The sequence below is a fragment of the Lynx canadensis genome, chromosome F1 (assembly GCF_007474595.2).
Source record: "Lynx canadensis isolate LIC74 chromosome F1, mLynCan4.pri.v2, whole genome shotgun sequence".
Lineage (NCBI taxonomy): Eukaryota > Metazoa > Chordata > Mammalia > Carnivora > Felidae > Lynx > Lynx canadensis.
This window is the reverse complement of record NC_044319.2, coordinates 55,925,639-55,939,380: the sequence shown is the minus strand read 5'-3', so window position 1 is coordinate 55,939,380 and position 13,742 is coordinate 55,925,639.

Below are 13,742 nucleotides of genomic sequence, written 5' to 3'. Positions count from 1 at the left end.
TTAAATGTGAATTCCTTCTACTTCTTTTGTGGAAGAAAATGTCCCAGGGGAAAAAGGAATGTATCCTTACGGCCATTCTGAAGTTCTTATTCTTACATGAATGCCAGTGGTCCTCTTACATCCTAGATTTTATTCCATTCATGACCAACACCAGCCCATTCATTTGGACAACACATGCAACATAACTGAAATTTTAAACAAAAAAAAAATTGTACCTCTTCTTTAGCATCTTTCCACTCAATTTGTTGGGAATGTTTTCTCATGTGATCTAGTCCTTTATGAGCAAACATGAATGTGTAATGAACATGAATGGCAGTTCTAATGTTACATTTGAAGTCTTACGTCTATGCCCCTGGCGTGAAGGACCTGAGTTATTGAATGTGCAAAAGTAGCATGCAAGGTAAAGGGGATTCATGACTCACTTAGCATTAGGCTTCCACTCTTGGGAAAATATTTCCTGCTGGACAACCTGATACACTTCCGTTTCAAGTAGTGGGGACAATGTTTAGAAAGGGATTTTAACAAATAGAACACAGCATCAACATACATGGGATTTGCAGGTTGTAAAATGAAAGAGAATTCCATAATATTCCAATTTGTTACATCTTAACTCAGACAGATATCTACAAAACTTGTTAAATACAATGTAATAAATATAATGGTATTGGGATAAATAAGAACCCAGAGTGAGCACAGGAACAGCACCTCAGCCTGAGGATGTCAGTGTTAACACAGGAGGTGCATTAAAGTAGCTCCTGAATGATGAGTCTGTAGTTTGCACAGTAGAGAAGGAAAGGAAGGTGGGACATAATTTGAAGATGACTCCAGTGATCTTTACTCTTGTATAATTCCATCCCACTTGAGTATGGATAGGGCTTGTGAATATAATGAGATACTACTCCCATGATTGCATTACATGACAAAAGAGATTTTGTAGATTTAATCAAGGCCCCTACTAGTTGCATTAATCAAAAGGAGATTGTCTGGGCCTGATCTAATCAGGTGAGAGTCTAAAAGACACTGGGTCCCTTCTGAAGTCGGAGAGCTTGGAAGTGTGCAAGGACCTGAGAGCAGCCTCTAGGAGCTGCCCAGACAATAGCTAACAAGACCCCAAGGGCCTGGGTTCTCAAGCTACAAGGAAATTTATTCTGTCAGCAGAATGAAAGAGCTCGAAAGCAGATCTTTCCCTAGTTGAGCCTCCAGCTGGTGATGCCACCTGATTCCAGCCTTGTGAGACACTGAACACAGGGCCTAACTATGCTAGGCCTAGACCTCTGGCTTGCATGAAGTAACCCACGGGTGTGGTTTTAGCCTCTAAGCCTTTACAGCAATAGAAATGAACATAGAAAGGAATCCTGCAGAGGGGTAATAGCATGAGCTTCCTTGTAGGAGAGAAGGTACGTGGAGAGAAGGTACAGGGTCCCCTGTTGCCAGTCAGACATCTCATGTTGAGGAATGGCAGGAAGTGAGATAAGAAAAGTCCAGTTGGAGCTACTTTCTGTAGGTTTATAAAAAGGAGCACGAACCAGGTTTGGGCACAGATGGATGATTCAATCTATGTTTAGAAACATACATATTCAAAGTATGAAATGGACAGCGGGGAGGTGGTCCTAAAACCAGAGACATGGGTAAGGGGGCTATTGTAATAAATGAGGCAAGAAGAGCCTCAGAGATATTTGAGTGACCAGCCTGTCTCTTGGGCCCATTTGTTTCCACATTTGCCTTAAGTTCCTCTCAAAAAACAATAGAATTGGGGCCTCTCCAGCTGGATGAAACCTGAAAGAACTATCTGATGGTATAAAGGCCTCACCATAAACTGACAAAATATTAAGTTGCTCAAATGAAAATAAGTGGATATAAGCAGCATTATATGAGTTATAACATTTTTGAAAATTGTGTGTGTGTGTGTGTGTGTGTGTGTATGTAAGTTCTGTGTTGACAGTGGAGCATTTGGTTGATTCATGGCACTGTTTTAAGGTGAAGTAGATAAAGTATATATAAAGTTGAGGCACATGATTCATCTTGTCTGGCCTCCTGCCTTTAGACAGGAAAAATATTATTATTCCCATGAAGTAATTGAAGTTGAAGAGGCCAACTAAACTGTCACCAGGTACTCAGCAGAGGGGAGAGGGTGACTAGGGCGTCATTCTTCAGACCCCTGTTTTTCCCATTATTCCACTGATAGCAAGCAAGCAGGTGATGGCACTGGAAAAGCTGGGACACAGCTTAGCTACAGGAACAGGGTCATGGGAGAATTTCCCAGATGAGCCTGGGAATGATGTGGGCCACAATAAGCACTTCTATTCAGAAGTCTTTGTCATATGTAGTCTGAATGTTTAGAGTCATTGTATGGTTTTACCAAACAGGAAAACATCTCATCTTTTAACATGCAATAGTGAGCCTCCACTCGTTCACTCCCAACAGTTTTATTAAATAGAGTCAAACTTAAAGAACTATGTTCAGCGTTTTTCATTCGCCCAAAGGTGAGATTTCATGGTGCCAAAGGCCTTAAGTGCAATCTACTTATGTGTACCTACTGAAATACTCCCTAGAAGCCCAGATATTGCATATTAATAACATGATAACCATTACTGTTATGACTTCCTGCAGCATTTTTATTTCTTGTAGCTAATCTTAAAAAATTAAAAAAAAAAGTTTCATTGTTTTAGGTCCTTACCTAGATGAAACATTTGCTTTTGCACTTTAAGGGCTGTTAGAAACACTGTGGTTAGAGCAGAGCAGAATAGTATGTCTTCAGGGACTCTTTCCTTTGAATTTACTAGGGACACGGTACAGAGCAGGGATGCTGTCCATGTGGAAGGGAGTGATAAGGATCAACATTTTCAAACTAGGGTGAAAATGTCTTTGGTTTCCATGAGGATCCTGGAGGAATAGCACAGGAGCAGTATTTCTGTCCCCTGATGAGCTGAGCATTCATGGCCCTGGAAGAAGAATCACCCATCCTGGTGGGGGGTGTCAGTGGTGACTGAAAGAATGCCAGAAAGGATAAAAGATTACAAATTGGGGCCTGGCTCCAGCTGCATTGATTTCAACCAACCGTGGAATTATTTTTTCTTCATGTTTCACAGCCTTTTGCTTTTCCTCTCATTTTCCTCACATCTTAGGATGTGAGGTAGAACATGCTTGACCCAAGCCTGTGCTGTTGGTGTGCCTGAGAAGCACAGATCTCCACTGTAGACATGGGCCATGTTCCTGAGGTCCCTAAAAGCCAATCGGTGTCATTTGTGGTTTCTCCAGGTGGTGCTAAGAAGTGTCTCATTGAAACTCTAGAAAGGCTTCTCTTTGGTGGGTCGTGCTACCCCTGGGGATGACTACAGAATTATAAAAGGAATCAACGTTTTGGATCCGATTCCAATATGAGACAACACAATCAGCTATAATCCAGCCTAACCGTAACAGAATGTTACATCATCATTAACTTGGGAATTTGCTGTTTACATGTTTAGGCTTATTCATATTTTAACCCCGTCGAACTGGCCACATGCAGGAGAAGGTTGCAATCCCTTCCCCACAAGTAAAGTTTGCAAGGAGACCTCTGCTCAGTGCCAGCTTCGCCTTTGAGCCCTTGTGCCTTTATGGTGATTACTACATCTTTCCCAAGTTCTGACCTTAGCAATGGGAGAGGTTCTGCCAAGGTCCCACAGAGCTGCAGTCCCGCAGGCATTTTGCTGAGATCCTGTAAAGTCATATCACTGGCGTAGCTACCCAAAGGCCCACGCCCAGGAAAGAGCAAGGCCAGAGTGCTCACGCTATGCCCATTATCCCTGCCCATCGAAAGGGATGTGAAATCAAGAACCCTCAAAGAGGAGGGGAGGAGTGGGGAACAGCAGCCTGAAGAGGAAATTCTCTGTTCATCCTTTCATGTTCCACATTGCATCATCTCTTGGAAGCCTTACCCACTCCTCCCTCACCCCCACCCTCTGCTGTTATACAGTTTTATGATTTCCTGTGTCATTGAACTTACTATACCATATGATGCTTACATGACTTTCTCTTACACTAGACCTTAAACTTCTTGAAGGCAATGATTATGCTGCTTTATCCCATCAAGTAATATTTGTTGACCTCCTACTATATACCAGGCTTTTTTTGCAGACACTGGAGGCTTAGTAGTCAACAAGACAGATAAGATCCTGCTCTTGTGAACCTTACTTTTGGTGAGACAGACAAACTTACAGACATGTTTCTAAATACTTTTATGTTCCCAAACTCTAACACTGTGCATATGATATATTAATAAACAAAATATATATGTTAATATATATTTTAATATTTTATAACCTCAAAGTGTGTAAAGGATGAAGTTCCTTTTATTTATTTTTTTTTTATTTTTTGAATGTTTATTTTTGAGAGAGAGAGAGGAGAGAGAGGGCGTAAGTGGGGGAGGGGCAGAGAGAGAGAAGGAGATACAAAATCTGAAGCAGGCTCCAGGCTCTGAGCTGTCAGCACAGAGCCTGACACAGGGCTTGAACCCACAAACTGCAAGGTCATGACCTGGGCTGAAGTCAAACGCTTAACCAACTGAGCCACCCAGGTGCCTCTATTTCATTTATGTTTTAAGTTTATTGATTTATTTTGAGAGAGAGAGAGAGAGAGAGAGAGAGAGCAAATAGGGGAGGGGCAGAAAGAGAGGGAGAGACAGAATCCCAAGCAGGCTCCTCACTGTCAGCACAGAGCCTGATGCGGGGCTCAAACTCACAAACTGTGACATCATGACCTGAGCCAAAACCCAGAGTTGGCTGCTTAATCAACTGAGCCACCCAGGTGCCCCAGGATGAAGTGCCTTTTAAATGTGGATTAAGTGATCCCATTTTTTTTTTTTTCTGAGATACTCTCTCAAAGTGTTACAGTCTTCACACCTGTCTGCTGACTATTGAAGGACCCACCAAGGAGTGTCATGGGATTTAAGTCAATCCATAGGAATGACTGGGGTTTCAGCCCATCACTCTGACGGGTAGGCATATCAGGGAGGGCACCACTCCACCCACAAGACAGTGGTGTGAATGTAGAAAGAGATGGTACGAGAATGACAAAGGTCACAGTGAGGACCCCAGAGGGTACTGCTCCGTGTTGCTGGGTTTGTAACATTCCAGCAGAATGTTCCCAACATGCCATACCCCAGCCCACCCCATGGAATTTGAGATTCTGCTTTAACCTTGGACCTTCCCTTCTTTAGGCGTGACTGTTCCTACAATCTTTCAGAATCCTATGCTGTCATCTCCTATCATAGTGAATATCTATGAGATGCCAGCAACTTCCCCTTCTAGAACCATCGCTTGCTTTTTTCTGTGACCCATACGGGGCTGTTCATAACTATGACTCCCTTGTCATAGGTTTGGAGGTGGTAGGGAGGTACCTGACTCAGGAAGGGACACTAGGAGTCTTTTTCAGGGGATTTTATGTGCTCTGAAAGAGTGGGTGTATTTTTTTCCTCTGGAGTCATGATTTGTAGGGAGTTGTAAGCAGTCCATTGAACAAGCTAATTTTATAATGTAATAAAATAATTTTTTTTTGTTTTCCACTATCCTTTTAAAATTTTGTCTTATCTATGTAAAACTTCCTATAGACCATGCTTTTCATCATGCTTAGATCCTAAAGTCACTTTAAGTCACAAATACAGTTCTACTGTAGAAATTCCAATGTTGAGCCCAAGATGTTGATGAAAACTCTGAACTTGATTTAAAGTAAAATATTCTCCCAGTTCTGGACTTAGGCCTGCTTCAGGCTGGGAGGCAGCAGGAGAGAGGGGTGGGGAGGAATGCCGTGGTTGACTTTTGCTGTATTTCTCTGCCTTAAACTTCTAACTGTCCACTTCCCAGGCTTGTTAAATAATTTCTGATCCTTTTGGGATCAGAGTTTGGGTGGAGTAGGAGGCATGTTAAAAAGTGAGGAGAATTCTGACTTAAAATGTTGTTTTACTAAGCTGGCTTCATGCTCTCTGGGTGGCAAATGTTTAAAACCATCCTTACCTCTTGCAGGAACTCTCATGAGTTCTTTAGATGTTCCCATTACTGGAGACCTATTTTCTGCAGTCCCCCTGACCCATTTAGACAGCTTTCTTGTGAGTCCTTCTGCAGCCCCTGAGAATACACCATTCACCTTCAGTTTCATGCTGTCAAGGTTCCATTCAGCCCACTTGGTGGCCTTACTGGGCAGGACCCAGGCTGAGCCCACACTGGCTCTTCTCCCATCTGGCCTACCTCTAGTTGGTCAGAAACCCTCATGCATCCCCTGTCTCAGCAAACTCTGGGCACATCGGCTGTTCCCAAGGCAGGCCCTCTATGTCACAGTCATGGCAGCATTAGCTTGTTCAGCTCTAACTCAGACCCAGCTGTCCTTGTCTTCCAGTTCTTAGTGGTCCCATAGATAAATCCTCAGGAGGCTTGAAATGTAGGAAGTTCACAGGAGGAGCTCCTAATATGACTCTGTCCATTTCTTTGCAAATTCTGCATGGCATCATCTGGCTCTGGAATTTCATCTTCATTTTACCTTGGCGACTCACTGGAAACATTACCTTAAACATTTTCCGGATAATATGTGCCCTAGAGATATCAGGGTCCCTGAGGAGACAGCCCATCTGGGAAGACAGAGGCCAAAGAGATGAGAGACAGAGGCAAAGCCTTGACACCTTTTGGAGCCCTGGATTTATTTTTATTATTTTTATTTTTAAATTTTTTTTAACATTTATTTATTATTGAGAGACAGAGAGAGACAGAGCATGAGCAGGGGAGGGGCAGAGAGAGAGGGAGACACAGAATCCGAAGCAGGCTTCAGGCTCTGAGCTGTCAGCACAGAACCCGATGAGGGGCTCGAACTCACACTGTGAGATCATGACCTGAGCAGAAGTCGGACGCTTAACCAACTGAGCCACCCAGGCACCCCATGGAGCCCTGGATTTAGCCAAACTTGGAACTAGAACTATCTCTACAACTTCTCTAATCATCCTTTTTAGCCTCTACTGGTTTGCATTTGGTTTCTGTTACTTGTGGGTGAAAAGAGTCCTTGCTAATGCCCTCCCGCCCCCACTTGCTTTTCATTTAACCTATGATCCAGGCAAACTAGACCCATCTATTACTCCTGAAGTTATCCCATGCTTTTTTCTTGTCACTGCTTTGTTCCAGCATTTTCTTCTCAGAAAATACTCCCTCCCTTTGCCCACCCTGTCCTCAATCCCTCTTACAGCAGAGAGGAAAAATCTCCATCTCCGTGCCTGCATGTAAGTGGGCACACATGTGCACACACAGGGTGGGCTATCTGCTTGCTGATTGCATCATAGGAGCAAAGAACACTTATTTCAGAAGTTAGCCGAGTCTTAAGTATAGAAAGAGAGTCCGGCTGTGTTAGTATGAAAAGTTGAGGCCACTGAGTCTTGTCTGGGAGAAAAATATTAAAAAATGAGGAATCAATTTTTTTTTTATTAAAAATGTGGCAAGAGCCTCAACTTGGCTGCTGAGAAATGGACAAGAAATGACAGGTATAAGGCAAAAGTCTCTGGAAGACAAGGGGAAGGATGTGGCAGGGACTGCTAGTTTTCCGTGGACATGTGTTCTCACCTTCTTTCACGGTAAAGGAGACAGGACCGGGCACCTGGCTACCTGGGTGCCAACTACACTTCCCAACCCCCTGTAGTTGGTTTGGTCTTAGAACTGACTTCTCACCCCTGGAACTGAGCAGAAGAGGTATGCGGCACTCCCAGGCATGCTCTGTAGATGATAGGCATTCTCTTCCACTCTGTTCCCCTTCCCTGCAGGCTTTAACCACCAGGCATGGCCACCTTAGCCACGTGAACAATACAGGGCCTAGAGGACAATGAAACAACATTTGCTGACAAGCAGGTCCTTGAATGATCGTGTGGAACAGAGCCAAAGGCGAGCCTGGAAATCTTACTTAAGACTGCGATGTCAAAAAGAAAGATTTTAGGTCGTTGAGTTATATTAGGATCTCTTTATATATCCACGTTGACTTACTCTAGCTGTGGTTCCAGATTAATGACACGTGGCATCCCCAAATAGGATGTCTGGAAAGGTTATTTCCTGTCTCGGAGGGCACCAGGGACATTGGAAGGGGGAAACGTGATGTAAACTTTAAGGTGTCGCCACACTTCAGCTCTCCTTGGTTATCTGCAAACCCTGCCACTGAGCACCCTTGTGTCAGGGGCATTTTGAGAAACTAAGGATAGGACTGATGTAGGGCAGAGAGAGAGGGAAAAAAATGGCTTGAGAAGATGAGACGCAGAAAAGAGATTGAGGAAATGGTGAAAGCAAGAAATTGTAGGAAGGTGACCAGGAGAAAGCTGAGCCCCCAAAGACCTCGAGGTACCCTGAGCAGGTTCTCCGAAGTATAGATGATGGAGATTCAAGCCAGTTTTCCTCACTAGCTGAAAAATAACCCCAGCCTGTTGGAAGATGCGAGCAGGCACTTAGGTTATGGTTATATTCTGCTCTCTTGCTCAACTCCTCTTCTCTCTCAAAGCCCAATTTAAATGTCACTTCCTTCACAAACTCATCTCCACCCTTGAGTCCAAATGAAAGGGGATCCTTTGGGAGTGTTCTGCAAAGTTCCATGAGGAGGAGCCCTGATCCCTAGTTGGACCTTATGGGCAGCCCTGAGTAGTATATATGACATTCAGCTTTGCATCGTTATAAATTAAAAATATAATTTTATGAAAAGATTGTTTCACTACAGACATGTTGTTTTACAAAGTGACATTATGATCTATCATCAGAAGGCCATGAAATGAGCACGGATTCATTTCATTATTTCCTTTATATTTTTTATTTATTTTCATTTTTTTAACATTTATTTATTTTTTGAGAGACAGAGAGTGAGTGGGGGAGGGGCAGAGAGAGAGGGAGACTCAGAATCCGAAACAGGCTCCAGGCTCTGAGCTGTCAGCACAGAACCCAACGTGGGGCTTGAACTCATGAACTGCGAGATCATGACCTGAGCCAAAGTCAGACAGATGCTTAACTGACTGAGCCACCCAGGTGCCCCTTGCTGTTTCCTTTAAAAGGAAATGTGAACTACTTCTCCTGTGCCCAGGAGCATGACAAGTACCTCTTATCTGAGGGTCAGTAGCCTCTATTAAAGTCAGAAAGATTACCCTAAATTCCTAGAGCCCCTCCCATAGTCATCAAATTATAAATGTAAAGTTGCGGGAGTTTTTTTTTTTTTTTTTTCCTTTCAGGAAAGAGTTCACGATTTCACCTTCCTTTCCAGTGGAGTGAGTGGCTGAAAAACAGCAACTCCTGATGAAAACCCAATTTCCAAATACATTCCATGGCTTATTTGTGGAGGGAAATGTTCTTTACCTTTTGAACTTTCAGATAGCTGGCGAAAGCAAACGGGTAAACTTTTTTTTTTTTAATTAAACAGGAAAAAATATCACACCCTGGCTTGGCTGGTTACCAAAGGCAGGGGTTTCACGGCTATTCCTGAAGGATCACTTCACGGATATGTTTCTGGGTGACAAGAACAAGGACCCAACATGGTTATTGTAGTGGCGACATCCTCAGTATCTTCCTAGAAACCAGCTGCTGCCTGGGTTTCTGGAAGGGGGCAATGAGGAGAAGCATAAATGATTTGTTTTTCTGTGTACCATAACCTTGCACCTTATTGCCTATAAATCAGAGCCGTTTGAAAATTCACCACATCCTTTTTCTGTCCAGGCCTGTGAAACTGCTTCCTTTAATCCAGCAGATAGATGCCTGTGGTTTTAGAGCTCTGGGATGTTCCACTCCGTGTGCCACATGCATGTGGTTAGTTAATGACCTGGGTGTCTACTGAGGTTTGTGACCACGGATTGTTGCAAAGCTCTACCTGACTCCTTTCTTCTCCTAGAGAAGATGAGAACATTCTGACCATATTAGTCATGCTGGGCCTTCTTCTTCTTCTTTTTGTTTTTTTTTAATACACAGGAAATGTTCCTCTCCAAGAGCACATAATTTGGCCAATGGTAGCTTCCTATGTTCAGAGCAACTTCACCACCTATCATGAGTTCTCCAAGATAAAGTTTGTAGTAGCACTTTAGCGGTAGAAATGTCACCAAGTTGCATAAACTCAAGGCATGCTTTGGCATTCAGTCACACTACAAATATTGATTGAGCAGAGTTCATTGGGGTCGCTAAGATGAACTGGATGGTTTATCCTTCATCCTTAGAATTCGCCATGTTTCACACAGTCACACTGGCTTTATTTTGTTCATAAAGAAGCATTTCAACATTGAACTGTGTGAGCAGGCAGTGCCACCCCTCTTACATGAAAGAGTTACTAATCAGAGTGTCAACAAAGCTGGACTTGAGATCCACGTGGCTACTCTTTGGGGCTGAAAGGTAGAAGCCTGGCTCCCAGTGCTCATAAGTTTGTAAACTAGACCACACCCAGGCTTCCTAATTGATATTTTCTCATGTGGAAGCTTACTACTGTCTTTCAGACACAAAATTAAAGTCTGAGGCTATCTGCGTGGGGTAGACATGGAGTAGAGGTGAGAGTTGCCATCGTCTACACAAAGTCAGTTGATGGGTTAGTCATCTGTGGCAATCACTCTTACGTGTCAACTTGACTATGCTTATAATACTGAGTTATTTGGTCAAATAGTCATCTAGGTGTTGTTGTCAAGGTATTATGTAGATATGATTAACATCTACAAGCAGTGGACTTTATATAAAGGAGATTCCTGGACAATCTGGGAGGATCTGGTCCAATTCTTTGAATTGTCTTAACAGAACAGAGGGTTCCCTCTGGAAGAAGAAATTCTACCTGTGGACTGGAACATCAGTTTCTGCCTGAGAGTTTCTTCCCTGCCCTTCCTGACAGCCTACCCTACATATTTTGGACTTTCCTAGACAGCCTCACAATCACAAAAAACTAATTCCTTGTAATCTCTCTCTCTGTCTTTATACACACAAGCACACACACACACACACACACATATATAATTAATATGTCATTATATATAATTGATATTAATGTATTATAGTACATTTAACTGGTATTATTAATGTATATAATTAATATTATTAACATATAGATATGTATTCATATATCTCCTTTGGTTCTGTTACCTTGGCTGATACTGATACACCATCTTATCATTAGCCTAGAGGTAACAGCCAGCTTGATGATTTTTTTTAACTGAATCAAATACCAGTGCCCAAAGATAGCATATAAGGTGAGCAGTGACCTTCAGGGCATGTCTATATCACAACTACACAAAATTTTCAATCTATTCTCAACACAAAAGCCAGAGCTATCCTACTAAAATATAAGTTAGATCATTTCCCTCCACTGTTTAAAACCCTGACTGATTTCCTCTGACACTCACAGTAAGGTCAAGGTTTTTAGGTCAGCCTGCAAACACACGAGACCGGAGCCCTGATTCCTTGAACCATGTCACTTGTCTTCACCCTCTGGCTCCCACGTTCCAGCCACACTGGAAAATCTATTTCCTCTAGAATGTAAAGCCCCACAAAAGCTTCTGTTTTGTTCACTGCTGTATGTACCTCCAGTATTCACATAAATTGGGCAACCTGCTAATATCTATTGAATGAATGAATGAATGAATGAGCTTAACAATGGTGAAGCCAGACAAATACGTGAGTTGGTGTTATTTGGACAAAACAACTGATTTAACAAATTCGAATTTTCTGCTAGGCATTTTTTCCCCCACATAGATACCATTTCAAAGGGAACTGATGTGGTCAAACTTTGAAAGTCTGCCTTTCTCCTGAACATTTCCGCAGCAGTGACCATACTGGTCACATCTGTGTTGAAATCCTCTCCTCTCTTAACTTCATGATTCTGCACTGCTCATCTACCAAGATCCATCTGTAGGGTCACCCTTTCTTGTGAATTCTTCCTGAATTGCCTTAACAGAAGTGATCTTGGCATCTCCTGAAGTCCTCAAAGCACATATCACCTCTGCTGCTCATGAGATCTATGGTTGTCTCCTTCTGCAACTACATTTCTATAGGTCAGTGAATTCTGGGGGTCGGAACTGTGCATTACAATTCCCTGACTCCCTGCAGCCACCAGCATTGTGCCACACAATGGCAGATTTCCAATTCCAATTTGTTGGAGACATGAATGGCTGAGTATCATTAGTCATTTCTCTGGTCAATGAAATGAAAGAAGCAGAGGGAAAGGAACCGGGATGCTAAGCGACAAGAAGAGCCAAGAGAAATGCGTTCTGCACGCTCTGACTCACTCAACCTCATCTTCACATGTGCACACTAGCTCATCACTCTGTGTACCAGGATGAGGGCACAGCAAGGGATGAGATCCGGTGGCTTGTTTGGTAAGTAGGGTTTCCATTTGAAGAAGGTCCCCTCCTTTTATTTCTAGAATATTGTAAGTGGAAATAAATTAGAAAAACAAAACCAAACTCGCTTTTATTTCTCTGATCCATACTTCTCTCCACCATTCATTGAATATTTATCTGTCTAAGGGCTGTCTCTCCTACTGGAATATAATGCCTATGGGAGTGAGGACTTAGTCTTTGTTCATCACAAACCCTGTGCTGCCTAGAACAACATCTAGTACAGATAGGCACATAGTATTTGTTGAATGAATGAATGAAATGGATTAATCCAAGTAGTTAGTAGTATCCATTTCTATCCCAAAACGTTCATCCGTTCTCTCAAACAAGAGTCAATATTCTCCTTCCATAAGTCTAGTTGGACCATTGTCCACAACTCATTTGTCTAACACCACAATCAAACCCCTTAGACACTTCAACTGCAGGACCATAAGGCAGGAACATACCGTCTCCTACATGTGTGGCCACAAATGTAGTGTCCTGTATCTTTTCAGCCCTCGACTAAAGTGGCCAAATGTTCCTAGAGGATGTTAAGATGGATTTTATGTTTTGGTTTTTAGAAAGCAGTTAACAAAAGAACTTCTAAGCCAAGTTCTAAAGACACACGGTGGTGATGGTTGCACAACAGTGCGAATGTACTTAATGCCACTGAGCTGTACCCTTAATGAAGGGTAAACTGGCAAATTTTGTGTTGTGTACATTTTACTGCAATTCAAAAGTAAATAATTGAACAATGAATAAAAAAAGAACATTAAGCCTACTCATATTGTGACTCGCTAGAAGGTCAGTCAGTACGGTTCTCTCACCAAGTTGAGTGGGAAGCCAAGGATATTTCCCCCTGCTGGAACTCATATGCCTTTTTCCATTTAGACCCCATCTGAGGTATTAGAGAAAGATCTGAGTTTTCAGAAACAGCTTGACAAGTTTCCACATTGCAAACATTTATTTTCCAAATACGCTTGAACAGAGAGTAGTGCTTCACATCACGTTCATGATCAATAAAATGAATATATACCAGGCTTTGGAACAGCCCATAATCTTATACTGAATTCTGCCAGCTGAAGGAATCTCAGCATCCTTCCACCGTTATTTATTAGTTCCTACATTTATTGCTTTTTCAAAGCTTATAACTACAAGTGAAATTTAAAACAGCTTAATTAAACTTCAGATGTGTGGTTCTGATAAGCCTGGCGCACAGCCATGACATTCCAAGATTCTCAAATAGCATAATCTAATTAATTTTTTTTTCTAGAACATAGAGATCATAAACAGCAATCTGAAACACTTAGTGTCCTGCCAGCTGGCGTCTTCTCGTTTCCAGTTGCCCTGCACTATAATTTTGCTCCCATTTGTGAGAAACTGTGGATTTCTCCACTTTGGTAGATTGTATTAGGTTACCTGCTAT